Source organism: Gossypium hirsutum, chromosome A07 (assembly GCF_007990345.1).
Source record: "Gossypium hirsutum isolate 1008001.06 chromosome A07, Gossypium_hirsutum_v2.1, whole genome shotgun sequence".
NCBI lineage: Eukaryota > Viridiplantae > Streptophyta > Magnoliopsida > Malvales > Malvaceae > Gossypium > Gossypium hirsutum.
The window spans coordinates 70,090,897-70,106,348 of NC_053430.1; the positions used below are offsets into that span (position 1 = coordinate 70,090,897).

A 15,452-nucleotide genomic window follows, 5' to 3' on the forward strand; every position below is an offset into this window, starting at 1 on the left:
ACCCCAGAACGAGATGCGAGGCATTACCACACTTAAACACATGTATTCCAACGAATTCGAATCATCAAGGCATGATCAAATTTAAAACTTTTTCAAACCATGTCTAAATTTCTTAATATGGGCCTATGAGGCCTCAAACGACCATTGGGAAATCATTCGAAACTGGCTCAGGTACTTAACCAACTTTAGAAAAAAATAGCACTTGAATCAGGGCACACGCCCGCGTGGAAGGGCAACACGCCCGTGTGATCACTAAGACATGGTTGTGCTGATGACCCGTGTGACACACACGGCCTAAGCATCTCGAGACACGCCCGTGTCCCATACCTGTGTTAATTTAATTTTAAATTCGAACCTATAGGGGTTTTCATATGGCCTGACACATGCCCGTGTCTATGGCCTGTGTCACTCACACGGCCATGACACGCCCGTATCTTAGCCCGTGTCTAAAAACCTTGACATTTTATTTTTGACATCAGCATCAAATTTAGGGCACAAGGCCAGGGTACACGCCCGTGTCTAGAGGCCGTGTCCTCCACACGACTAAGACACACGGCTATGTCTCTGCCCGTATGTTTACTACCATGCATACTAACTTTTGAATTTTATGTGCAGGGGACACACGGCCAGACAACACACCCATGGGGCTGGCCGTGTGTCACACACGACCTAGACACATGCCTGTGTGTCTTACCGTGTGGACAATATAGAGCTATCTTCCAAGCCCTTTGCCACCCTGAAACACAATATAACAACATCCATTAAAAGTAAGAAGGTAAAATCAGCCACACCAGGCATTATCTCATTCATAAAAATATCATTATTTGTATATATCAATCATGAACCCTAGCCATTATTCCAAGGCTTAATTCAAAATGAAGGGACTCAATCCAAGCCAATACATTTGGCCCTATTATCAAGAGATAAACATCAAGTCTAAGTCCTATATATTTCATATTTGAAATAATAAAACCAACTATACCAAGTGCTTCGGTTGACAATGTGGTTGACTTCTTCGACGTCTGATGATCCTCAAGCTATTTAGGCGGAACTATAAGAAAATGGAAAGGTGAGGGAGTAAGCATTAAGCTTAGTAAGTTGTATGAAATTAAATATAACAATAAATCTACCCTTCATCGACATGCTCATAATACAAAGAAAGTATAAATTCAACTTACTCATCACTAACCAATACAATTTACATAGTATTCATTAAGCTTATATCTCAAACATTCCAAATAGGTACTTGTACCACTCACAACATGGTTATACCATTCTCGTTTAACTTAAACTATAACTCTCACTGTTGAACTATTTGGAATACTATCAAATATTCATTAAACCTCAAACATAGGGTATGATGTCGATGCCATGTCCTAGACATGGTCTTATCAAATATTCACTAAACCTCAAACATAAGGTATGTTGCCGATGACATGTCCTAGACATGGTCTTACTCTGGCTCATGTCTCAAGCCGATGCCATGTCCGAGACATGTTCTTACATTGACTATTGTCATTGAGGCCGACGCCATGTCCCAGACATGGTCTTACACTGGCACATCTCATAGCTGATGCATGTCCCTAACATGTCTTATATTGGCTTACCTTACGAGGTCGATACATGTCCTAGACACGTCTTACACTAGCTCTCTTCTCAATGCCGATGCCATGTTCCAGACATGGTCTTACACTGGCTCTCATAATGTTGCTGATGCATATCTGAAACATGTCTCGCTCTAGCTCACAATAGCCCATACATCATGGCATGAATATCCGATTTATTTCAAATGGTTCAAGCGGGAATTCTACTAACTCACTTATCATCATGCATTCTCATTTTCACCATCAAACATTTCATGATATATCAATTCAACACATATAATAACAACGTAGTTTTATTATTTACACACAACTTACCTCGGTTTACAAAATGTAGTCGACTAGCTCGGCTTAATCCACTTGCTTCATTTTTCCCTAGTCTAGGCCTGGGTTTTGTAAATCTTGATCTAAAACAATAAAAATTCACAAATTTAATCATTTTATTAACCTAGATACTCAACAATATAAAATTAGGCAAAATGACCATTTTACCTCTAAGTCCAAAATTTGAATTTAATCAAATTTCCTCATATTTTAAGCCTAGATGAACCCCTTTTACACATATAGCAACCCAAAATTTCTATTATTTCTCACATTTATCATCTAATTCTCAACTTATGCAAAATGGTCCCTAGTTAGGGTTTCCATGAAAACAACTTCACAAAACTTGTTTATTTCACAACAATAACTCATATTCCTCCATAAAACTTCTGAAAACAACATGTTTACTATCGTTGTAAGATCCTAAACTTTCAACTATTCTGCAAAATAGTCCCCTCTTTTGAAAGCTCATGCTACAAGGGGTCCAAAAATACAAAAATCGTCAAGAAAAACTATCAAAATCACTTACTTGTGAAGGTAAAGAGTGGTTGTAATTTTTCAAGCTTCTAAACCCTATTTTTGTTGGTAAATTTTGGTGGTGAAGAAGGTGAGAAAAAGATGACACCCTTTTTTCTTTATTTTATTTCATTTTGGTCAAATTAGCTACCAAATTTCTACCTAATTTTGACTTTCTCCATATTTTATTTCCTATGGAAAGCCATCACCTATCCAAGGGTCTATTTTCCCTTTAAAGACCCCCAATTTAAGTTTCATGGCAATATAACACCCTTAGATATCAATTCAAGACTTTTAAACTTTATGCGATTTAGTCTTTTTTCTCGATTAATCTCACAAACGCTAAAATTACTTCCCCAAATTTTTCATGCATAGTTATAAACATGTTATAACTCTAAAATAATAATAAAATATTTCTCTAACCTCAGATTAGTGGTCTCAAAACCACTGTTCTGACTAAGCCCAAAATTTGGCTGTTACAATTCTCCCCCTTAAGGATTTTTTGTCCCTGAAAATCTTAACAGTGAATAAGTTCGGGTATTGATCCCCCACAGTCTCTTTGGATTCCCATGTGGCTTCCTCCACTCTGTGTCTATGCCATAAAACCTTTACGAGTGCTACACTTTTATTCCCCAACTTCTTGACCTCTCGATTCAAAATCTTAATCGGTTCTTCACCATAGGTCATATCCGAGCTTATTTCAATTTCTTCCGATGAAATCACGTGTGAGGGTTCAGGTCAGTAGCGTCGCAACATCGATACATAAAATATATCATGAATTTTCTCTAGCTCACGAGGCAAGGCTAATCAGTATGCTACCGACCCAATTCTCTTGGTCACCTCATAAGGTCCAATAAACCACAGACTCAACTTGCCTTTTCTACCGAATCTAAGGACTTTCATCCACGGGGATACTTTTAGAAACACTTTATCCCTGACTTGAAACTTGATCTCTTTCCGTTTCAAATCCACGTACGATTTCTATCTATCTGATGTAGCCTTTATACAATCATGAATTACTTTAACCTTTTCTTCAGTCTCTTTAACTAAGTCGACCCCGTGAATCTGATTCTCTCTCAACTCAGTCCAATTTAAAGGCGTTCGGCACCTACGCCCATACAAAGCCTCATAAGGCGCCATTTTCAGACTTGATTGATAACTGTTGTTGTAAGTGAATTCGACCAGTGGTAAATACCTTTCCCAACCACCTTGAAACTCAAGAAAACAACACCATAATAGGTCCTCTAATATTTGAATTATTCTCTCTAACTGATCGTTGGTTTGTGGGTTAAAAGCCGTGCTAAAATTCAGTTTCGTTCTTAATGCCTCTTGCAACTTCCTCCAAAATCGTGAGGTAAACCTCGGATCTCTACCAAAAATAATTGACAAAGGCACTCCATGAAGTCTCACGATCTCAGAAACATAAAGATCGCCCAATTTCTCAAGGGAATAGTCTGTACGCATTGGTATAAAATGTGTCGACTTAGTAAGTCTATCGACAACGACCCAAATTGAATCCTTTTTCCTTGGTGTCAAAGGCAACCCTGACACAAAATCCATGGTTACTCGGTCCCATTTCCATTCAAGAACCACATAGGCTAAAGTAAACCTAAGGGTACTTGGTGTTCAGCCTTCACTTGTTGACAAACTAGACACTTAGAGACACTTTCAGAAATGTCTTTTTTCATTCCCGACCACCAGTACATTTTCTTCAAATCATTGTACATTTTCACACTACCTGGGTGGATAGACAAACAACCACTGTCTTCCTTTCACAAAATCTTCTAAATGAGCTCATTATTCTTGGGTACACAAATTTTGCCTTCGTACATTATAAAACAGTCAGTACCAATACTAAATTCTGATTCGACACATGACTCACACTGAGTTCTCTTGGCTTGCAATTCACTGTCATTATTCTAAGCTTCGCAAATCTCTTACAGGAACATCAGTTTAGCTCTCTACTTTGCTAGAACTAAACCATCATCAATCACTGACAACTGAGCATTCATAGCCCTCAAGGCGAACAATGATTTCCTACTCAAAGCATCAGCTACTACATTAGCCTTTCCGAAGTGGTAGTTAATCACCAACTCGTAGTCTTTTATCAACTCCAACCATCATCATTGTTGTAAATTCAAATCCTTCTAAATCATCAAATACTTTAGACTTTTATGGTCAGTGAAAACCCGACATCTCTCACCATACAAATGGTGTCTCCAAATCTTTAATGCGAACACTATAGCTGCTAGCTCCAAATCATGGGTCGGGTGATTTCTCTCGTGTGGCTTTAGCTGTCTCGAAGCATAGGCTATAACTTTACATTCTTGCATGAGCACACACCCTAACCCATTCAAGGATGCATCACTATATACCACAAACTCCCTTCCCGATTTCGGTTGCACTAAAACTAGAGCTTCGGTCAACAAAACCTTTAATTTCTCAAAACCCTGTTGGCACTTCTCTATCCATTCAAACTTGATATCCTTTTGTAACAACCTTGTCGTCGGAGTGGCTACCATAGAGAATCCCTTCACAAATCTTCTGTAGTATCCAGTCAAACCCAGAAAGCTTCAAACCTCTGTCACATTCCTCGGCAGTTTCCACTCAACAATAGTCGAGATCTTGCTTCAGTCAACTCTGATCCCATCTCCTGACACGATGTGTCCTAGGAATCCAACCTCTTTAAGCCAAAATTCACCCTTACTAAACTTGGCATATAGTTGCTTATCTCTCAAGGTTTGTAAAACAGTTCTTAGATGCTTTTAGTGCTCACTCTCATTACTTGAGTAAATCAATATGTCGTCGATAAAGATCACCACGAACTTATCCAAATATGGCTGGAAAATATGGTTCATTAAATCCATAAACACCGCAGGAGCATTTTTTAAACTGAAGGGCATAATAAGAAACTCACAGTGCCCATACCTCGTCCTAAATGCGATTTTCAGTACATCTTGCTCCTTAACCCTTAACTGATAGTAGCCCGAACTTAAGTCGATCTTGGAAAACATGGTGGCTCCCTTTAACTGGTTGAATAGATCATCGATCCTTGGAAAGGGATACTTGTTCTTCACGGTTACTTTGTTGAGTTGTCGGTAGTCTATGCACAATCTCATCGACCCATCTTTCTTTTTCATAAAAAGTACAGGAGCACCCCATGGTGAATAACTCGGTCTTGCAAAACCCTTATCCATTAACTCTTGTAATTGAGACTTCAACTCTTTTAACTCTATAAAAGCCATCCTATACAGAGTTATCGAGATGGGTGCTGTACCTGGGACCAACTCGATACCAAACTCAACTTCCTTAGCTAGAGGCAATTCAGAAAACTCTTCCGGAAACACATCTGGGTATTCACATACTACAGCACTAACTCAATTTTCATTTTATCTGAGTATTTAACACAAATGCAAGGTAAGACTCATATCCTTTTCTCAAATATCTCTCCGCAGTCATAGACGATATTACTACAGGCAAGTTATTTGATTCACTCTGTTTCACTCGAAGGACACCTCCATTTTCACATTTCAACTCGATGACTTTTCGTCAACAATCCAATACAACCCCATGAGAAGTCAACCAGTCCATACCGAGGATTACATCAAATTCATCAAATGGCAACAACATAAGGTTAGTCGAAAAACAATGACATCTAATTGTCAAGGGACAGTTTCTACGTACTTAGTCTACCAACACATGTTTGCCTAACGAGTTAGACACTTTAACCAAAAATTCAGTAGGTTCAACTAGCATATTCATACTGGGTACTAATTTCATGCAGACATAAGAATGGGTAGACCCTAGGTCAATTAAAGCAATAACAGAAATATCATGAAGAACAAAAGTACCCGTAGTCACATCTGGTGAAGATGCCTCTTCGCGAGCACGAATGGCATAAGTCCTTACAGGTGCACGGCCTTCGAACCTAACAACTGAATCTCTAGGAGCACCTCTACCGCTAGCCCCACTGCCCGGCTTCTTTTGTGGTTTACCCATCGAAAGAGCACTATTTTCCCTCACATCTTGCTTTTTCTCTGTCTCATCCAACTCGGGACAGTTGTAAATAAAATGGTCCAACGACCCACATTTAAAATAGCGTTTCGCATTCCCTCGACACTCACTGAATTGACGCCTACCACACTGCAAACACTCTGGCCTATTTGGCCAAGCAATACCGACAATCACGATATAAGTGGTCTATGATTTAGAAGTCGTATTCTGCTTGTTCTTACTCTTATTTGAGAATTCCACCGAAGCATTCGATCGGGTGGTGAACTCCCTCGATCTCTTGGATAAGGTTTAATGTGATTTCCCTATATGATTTTTCCTTGAGTCTCGGTACTCAATATTAGCTTTTCTATTCTCTTGGGCCAATTCCTTGGCCTTACATGCTCTCTACACGAGCACCACGAATTCCCTTAATTTTAAGATGCTAATTAATAACCAGATGTCTTCGTTCAAACCGTCCTCAAATTTCTTGCACATGATGGCTTCGGTAGACACGCACTTCCTAACGTATTTGCTGAGCCTTATGAACTCACACTTATACTCTGTTATTGTCTTTCAACCTTGCTTCACATCTAGAAATTCATTCCTCTTCTGATCTATAAACTTTTGACTAATATACTTCTTTCGAAATTCCTCTTGGAAAAACTCCCATGTAATCCTTTTCCTTGGTAAAACTGACACAAGGTGTTCAACCATTGGTAAGCTGAGTCTCACAGGAGTGACACAACACACTTCACGCACTCTTCGGGTGTGCATGATAACTCTTCAAATACCTTAATGGTATTTTCTAGCCAAAAATTTTCCCTCTCCGGGTCATCATCAATATTCGCCTGAAATTCTTCAGCCCCTTCCTTTCTAATCTATCCACTGGAGGTTTCTCTCTCCCAGCCATCTCTGCTCCTTGAGGAGCTATATAGATGGGTTGAGGAATTGGAGGAGGTGGGGGAGGTGGAGTATTCAGATTCATACGAATAAACTTCGATTACTAGACATCCATCATGTGGAGGTAAGTTCTCTAGCCCCTTTGCCCTGACTCATCGTCACGGGCCCACTATCAACTGGCGAGGTCCCATCAGCGGGAGTCAGCGCATTACTTTCCACATAATCTACCGTAGCTACATCAAGATCCATTTACTATATGAAAAACATAATTTATAATTGTCAGGAGTCACCACACTATCGATATACAACTATGGCATGTATAGTTGGACCTGTACTCATGCTAGGCTAGTCATAGAACCAACTAAACCATACCTCTGTTACCATAAAATGTACCACCATACACCAAAGTCCTACGCCAGGACAAGATTCAATGTATTACCACACTTAAACACATGTATTCCAACGTTCTTGAATCATCAAGGCGTGACCAAATTTAAAACTGTTTCAAACCATGTCTAAATTTCTTAATATGGGCCTAGAGGCCTTAAACAACCATTGGAAAATCATTTGGAACTGGCTCAGTACTTAACCAACTTTAGAAAAAAAATAGCCCTTGAAACAGGGCACACACCCATGTGGAAGGGCAATACGCCCGTGTGATCACTAAAATAGCCCAGACATGTCTCACACTAGCTCACAATAGCCCATACGTCATGGCATGAATATTCGATTTATTTCCAATGGTTCAAGCGGGAATTCTACTAACTCATTTATCATCATGAATTCTCATTTCCACCATCAAACATTTCATGCTATATCAATTCAAGACATATAATAACAATGTAGTTGTATTATTTACACACAACTTACCTCAGTTTACAAAATGTAGTCGACTAGCTCGGCTTAATCTACTTGCTTCGTTTTTTCCCGGTCTAGGCCCAGATTTTGTAAATCTTGATCTAAAATGATAAAAATTCACAAATTTAATCATTTTATTAACCTAGATACTCAAGATTATAAAATTGGGCAAAATGACCATTTTTCCCTAGACTTTTGCAAAATGACCATTTTACCCCTAAGTTTGAAATTTGATTTTTATCGAATTTCCTCATATCTTAAGCCTAGTTGAACCCATTTTACTCTTATAGTAACGCAAAGTTTCTATTATTTCTCACATTGCTCATCTAATTCTCAACTTATGCAAAATGGTCCCTAGTTAGGGTTTCCATGAAATCTACTTCACAAAACTTGTTTATTTCACAACAATAACTCATATTCCTTCAAAAAATTTCAGAAAAAACATGTTTAATATCATGGCAAGATCCTAAACTTTCAACCATTATGCAAAATAGACCCCTCTTTTGAAAGCTCATGCTACAAGGGGTCCAAAAATACAAAAACCATCAAGAAAAACTATCAAAATCACTTACTTCTGAAGGTAAAGAGTGGCTGTAATTTTTCAAGCTTCTAAACCCTATTTTTTTGGTAAATTTTGATGGTGAAGAAGGTGAGAAAAAGATGGCACCCCTTTTTCTTTATTTTATTTCATTTTGGTCAAATAAGCTACCAAATTTTTACCTAATTTTGACTTTCTCCATATTTTGTCTCCTATGTAAGGCCATATCCTATCCAAGGGTCTATTTTCGCTTTAAAGACCCCAAATTTAAGTTTCATGGCAATTTAACACCATTAGCTATCAATTCAAGACTTTTGAACTTTACGCGATTTAGTCCTTTTTCGCGAGTATTCTCACAAATGCTAAAATTACTTCACCAAATTTTTCATGCACAGTTATAAACATGTTATAACTCTAAAATAATAATAAAATACTTTCTCTAACCTCAGATTAGTAGTCTTGAAACACTGTTCTTACTAAGCCTAAAATTGGGCTATTATAAGATCTTTGGACTGTTTTTAGATAGATTTTTTGTTGTGTTGATTGAAAACATTCTGATCTATTCTCAAGATGAGTCTAAGCTTGCCGAGAACTTGAGAATTGTGTTGCAAACATTGAGAGGTAAGCATCTTTATGCTAAATTCAGTAAGTGTGAGTTTTTGCCCCAGAAAGTTAGATTTTTGGGACATGTTGTCTCGGCGGATGGAATTTGAGTTGATCCAAGTAACATTTCTACAGTTATTGATTGGAAATGACCTAGAAATGTATCTGATGTCAAAAGCTTTTTGTGGTTCGCTGGTTATTATTAACGCTTTGCGAAAGGGTTTTCGATGATTGCTATACCGCTGACCAGATTGCTACAGAAAGATGTTAAGTTTAAATGGTTTGAGAAATGTCAACAGAGTTTCGATCAATTGAAAGCATTATTAACTAACGCACCAGTGTTGGTTCAACCTGAGTCGAGTAAATAATTTGTGATTTACAGTGACGTGTCATTAAACGGTTTGGGTTGTGTATTGATGCAAGAGGGAAAAGTGATAACTTATGCTTCCAGACAGTTGAAATCACACGAAGAGAATTATTCGATGTATGATTTAGAGTTGGCCGCTGTTGTATTTGCATTGAAAATTTGGCAACATAATTTGTACGGTGGAAAATGATACATCTTAATTGATTATAAAAGCTTAAAGTATATGATGCTCAGAAAGATTTGAATTTGCAATAGTAGAGATGGCTCGAGCTACTAAAAGACTATGAGTTAGTAATCGATTATCATCTGGGAAAAGCTAATATAGTCACTGATGCTTTAAGTAGAAAATTTTTGTCTGCTTTGAGAGTGATGAATACGAGGTTGACTTTGTCTGATGATCTTCGATATTAGCTTAATTAAAAGCTAAACCGATTTTTCTTTAGCAAATTTGTGAAGCTCAAAAGTCTGATAGTGAATTGCAAGCTAAAAGAGTGCAATGCAAGTCGACTAATGATTTAGAGTACAAAATCAGATCTGATGATTGTTTGATGTTCAAGATCAAATCTGTGTATCGAAAAATCCAGAGTTGATTTATAAAATTTTGAACGAGGCACATAGTAGTAGTTTATCTATTCACCCGAGGAGTACCAAAATGTATAATGATTTGAAGAAGTCATATTAGTGGTCGGGTATGAAATGAGACATTTTTGAGTTTTTAGCAAGTAAAGCCGAGCATCAAGTGCCTTCGGGTTTGCTTCAGCCTGTGATGATACCGGAGTGGAAATGGGATAAAGTAACTATGGATTTCATATCGAGATTACCCCTGTCTCCGAAGAAGAAAGATGCAATTTGGGTTGTCATTAATTGACTAACGAAACTTGGACATTTCATTCCGGTACATACTGACTATTCACTTGAATGACTAGCTGAGTTGTACATTGCTGAGATTGTTAGATTGCATGGGGTACCAGTTTTGATTATTTTGGATAGAGATCCGAGGTTTACATTGCGATTTTGGAAGAAATTGCAAGAAGCTTTGGGTACAAAGTTGAATTTTAGTAGAACTTTTCATTCCCAAACCGACGGTCAATATGACAGAGTAATTCAGGTTCTTGAAGATAAGCTCCGATACTGTGTTTTAGAGTTCAAAGGCAATTGGGAGAAATATTTGCCACTGGTTGAATTTGCATATAATAACAACTTTCAATCGAGTATAAAGATAGTTGTATGAAGCCTTATATGGTCGTAAATGTTGAACTCCATTGTACTGGACTTAACTTAGCAAGAAACAGATTCACGGGGTTGATTTGGTTAGAGAAATCGAAGAGAAAGTGAAAATAATTTGCGACTATTTGAAAGCAGCTTCAGATCGTCAGAAATCATACGCGGATTTGAAACGAAAAGACATTGAATTTTAGATTGGTGACAAAGTGTTCTTGAAAGTATCTCTGTGGCAGAAAATACTCTGTTTCAGTTGCAAAGGTAAATTGAGTCCGCGTCTTATCTGGCCGTAGGAGATTATGGAAAGAACAGGGCCAGTATCATATCGACCAGTTTTACCGACTGAGTTAGAGAAGATCCACTATGTGTTTCACGTATCGATGTTGCACCGATATAGATCTGATCCATCACATGTGATTTCTTCGTCAGAGAATGAAATTCAACCTGCTATGACATACAACAAAGAACCGATTAGAATTCTAACATTTGAGGTTCAACAGTTGAGAAATAAAAGCATACCTCTCGTGAAAGTACTTTGAAAATGACACTATGTTGAAGAGGCTACGTGGGAACCCAAGGAAGCTATGAGAAAATAGTACCTTAACCTTTTCACTGGTAAGATTTTCGAGGACGAAAATCCCTAAGGGGGGAGAGTTGTAACAGCTTGTTTTTAGTCAAATTGGATAGGTGGTTTTGGGACCACAATTTTGAAGTCAAAATATTTATTTTATTATTATTTTTAGATTTACAACATGATTGATTGATTGTGTGAAAGTTTCATGAAGTAATTTTATCGTTTGAATGCTTAATTTGATAAAAAGGACTAAATCACGTAAAGCAAAAAAGTTGTGTTCTATTAGCTAAAGGTTTTTAATAGCTATAGAACCATAAAGTTAAGGTCTTTAAATGGTAATTAGACCATTACCATGATAGTGGATGATAGTGGCTTGGTAAATTTGAAATTATTATTATTTCTAGTATGGAATGAGTCAATCATCCACTTTGGTATCTTATTGACCAAAAATGGTGATATTGTTCCTCCATTGATCAAGAATTTCAGTTTTTGAGAAGTATTATGATCATCCAATAAGAAAGGTTTCAATTTTTTCAAATGAACGATTTGAAGACCTATTGATTCTAACAACTGATTGCAAAGTTGATCATTTGGACCTTTCAATTCATAGATGTGGATCTCAGACCTATGAATGGGGATATTCCCGAAACTCACAAAGAAAAAAGGAAGTGAGTTAGACAAAAAGAGAAGCAACTTGGACAAAAAGAGAAGTAACTTGGACAAAAAGAAACGAAGTGACTTAGACAAATCTTTTTTGTCGATAACCTCAGACCAATCAATCGAATATTGATTAATACGTAATCGATCGAACACTACTTGAAAATGGCTCTTCTGCTCAGAAACGAAATGTTCCAAATGCTCCTGGAAATTCTTACTCCCATTGGACCATTTGTATCTATATGCATTAGGATCTCGATTCATGGATCTCTCGGTCCGAGAAATCAAAATAAGAGGATCAAACCATTTCTTCTGACTCTTTTTCAAATTCGATAAATGTTGGTTGATCGTATATTTCATTATAGTTCTATGATTCAGAGTATCATTTCCTATTTGATCCCTTTGAATTCTATATTCGAAGTTGCGATCGGATCGATTCTTTTTAATGAATCGATTCAATACATTTCTTATGTACCCATAGGTGCTATATTGGATTTGAATCAAATTTCGGATCAATCTATCTTGATTGACTGCCTCCATTATGTTGTTGCTAGCAAATACCACTATTTTTGGTTTTGGATCTTCCAAATCATTCCCGCAGGAGATCCGGACCCATTTTTTTCTGATCCTTCGATAAAAAGATTCATTTTCTTCATAAAAAATAGGAGGTAGAGCCGATAAAGATTTCTTTTTCGATTCATCCCTGGAGTTGAATACCTCATTCAATAATTGTTTTTGATCCAATCCATAGGAATCAATAGAAATGGCAAATCCCTTATAGTACACCAGATCCGGCTCGGTTATTGATAGAGTGAATAGATCTGTCATTTCTTGAAATCTCTCTTCTAATTCAAAATCGTGGTGTAACGTGTATCCCCTCCTGTTCTGGTCATGGAATAGATGAAATAAATCAAAAAATGGATTTTTGTTCAAGAATGAAATCTTATTGGAACTGCCCAGTTCATCCTTCGGAACCATATCACATCCCGGATCTGATGAAATAGGATGAATTGAGACGGTATTTTGTAAATACGTAATTATCTTGAATATATTAACTATTTCTTTATTTTCCGATCGCCTGGAAGGGACAAAAGAAACATCTTGTTCTTTCTTCAACAATTTCTGATCTCTAGTGGACCTCTCAGTAGGGTTCGAACCCAGATGAAGTTCTGACCATCTATCAGAGAAAAAAGAATGAATGGATCTTGTAGGATTCCCAAGAAATTCTTCGATTTCTTCTGGAAGCAGATGATTATTCATCCGCTTCTCACGTTCCGTGAATAGCCTGGACATTGAGGAATATCCAGCAAGGCACTTAGGGAATCGGTCTGATTCTATCTCCGTTCGTTCCATTTGAAGAAAGGAAGGATCCCAAAGAATCGATCTTTCTTTTAGTTGTTGAATCTCTCTTTGATTGATCAATGTGTGATATTCCGAATTCTCATTACTAATGGAATCGAAACGATCTCTGGATTGATCAGAAGATCCTTTCAATTGGCGACAATCCGTTACTTGAACGAAACTAGATCTTGTGGAATCATATTGAATATTTGACGATACATTCCGTACCTTGCTAAAAAATCGATCCCTGTTTACCAACCATACATTGTCTAACCAAATCCAATTCTCTCTCGATATGTTCCTCAAAAAATCTGATTCGTGTGGATTCTTCCCCCAACTAACGAAGAGATCTTGGTGGAATTGCCATATATGAAATTGAGCACAATTTTGCAAAGAAATAGCCCACTTGCCTCTCGAGAAGAGATGGGAAACATGCTCAATATCATTTGATTGAATAGTTGACCCAGCTCCTTGTTGTTTGAAGAAACCCTCCACTTCAATTGGTATTTTTTCACGAAAAGCAAACATGAGATAACAAATCCAGTCTTTCACTAAGATTTCGAATAGCTGTCCCGAGTTCAAGTTGATTATGTTTCGCCTCTTACTCGGAGAAAGACGATCAAACAATTCCCAATCATGGTCCTTGCGGATCGAATCATCCATATAATATACAAAAAGAAACTCTAGATATTTGATATCTTTCTCTTTGAATGAGATCTCAATTCCAGCGACAGTTTCATTAGGTATCTTACAACTAGAATCCCTCTTTTTCTGATCTAGTTCCTCCACCACCGCGAACCCCGGTTAGATTCAGACATGATACACTTTTTAGTTATTGGGAGAACCCAAGTACTCTCTTTCAGATCCAGGAAACAGCTCTCAGAGATCTTTTTTCCTTTTGGAAGATACAGGAGCGAAACAATCAACCTATTGATATTGGAAGACCCAAAAGATTCTTCTAGTGTATCATTTCTGGGTCCAATGGAATTCATAGGTATAGGAATAAGCCCTGTTAAATAGAGATTTTTTCTTTCGACCATATTTCAAGGATAAATTTAAACTTTGCAAGGAACATTTCAATAGTTACAATCATCTGGGATCTAGCTTTCTTATCCCTCTAGTTTTCGAGGCAAGATTCGGAGCCCACAAGTTAAGGCGCTAATCTTCTTCTGACCGTACATCCCTTGGATAGAAGGGATCAACTCTATTCCTTAGGTTTGGAGGTCAATAGGTTCGTAGGAGGAGCCTTATGTCGTAGGCCCTTGCCCAGTAGATAAGAAAAGATGTTCCGCATTGGGGAGAAGGAGTAGGCTAAGATCAGAGCCATGGTATAGGTACTTATCGTGTGAAAACCTTGAGTATCCGACTTCTATTCCAAATGGTTCAACGGATAAAAGAAAGATGAAAATGTGTATGAGATTGGTACGAGATGGTACAGGCATGTGAATAAATCATACTAGCTTTGTATCGGAGAAATTGTGAAGGAAGTATATAGTTTTGTGATTTTGAAATTGAAAGGTTTGTTAGTTGATTTGAATTCTTATATCTATAATCACTTGTTGAAATATGTGTATATAATTATATCAAGTTTATTTCATACGAGCTTACTAAGCTTTACAGCTTGCATCATTTTTTTATGTTTTATAGGGAATTCAAGGCTATCTCGAATTTGGAAATCGTCAGAAATCTCTTCACTCTATCTACCTATCACTTGGTACCTATGAACTTTGGTATTTTAAGTCTATGGCATGTCTAGGTATTTTGAGTCATTATGATTATTGGTTGACAATGATTTTGGTTATTTGTAATGGCTTGTAAATGTATATGTTTTGGTTTGTAAATATAGCCATAAGAGTTGGCTTAATCTGGTGGATTTAGTTATGTACATATATGTGCATATATGGTTGTCATGGTGAGTTCATTGATGAATATGTGATTGGCTTATATTATGAGGTTTGTGCA

General features: G+C 37.4%; 1 pseudogene; it reads right to left on the reverse strand.

Annotated features, from left to right (window-relative positions):
- Positions 1-11,891: 11,891 nt before the first annotated feature.
- On the reverse strand, positions 11,892-14,530 carry LOC121232288 (protein Ycf2-like; annotated as a pseudogene).
- Between the last annotated feature and the right edge of the window lie 922 nt (positions 14,531-15,452).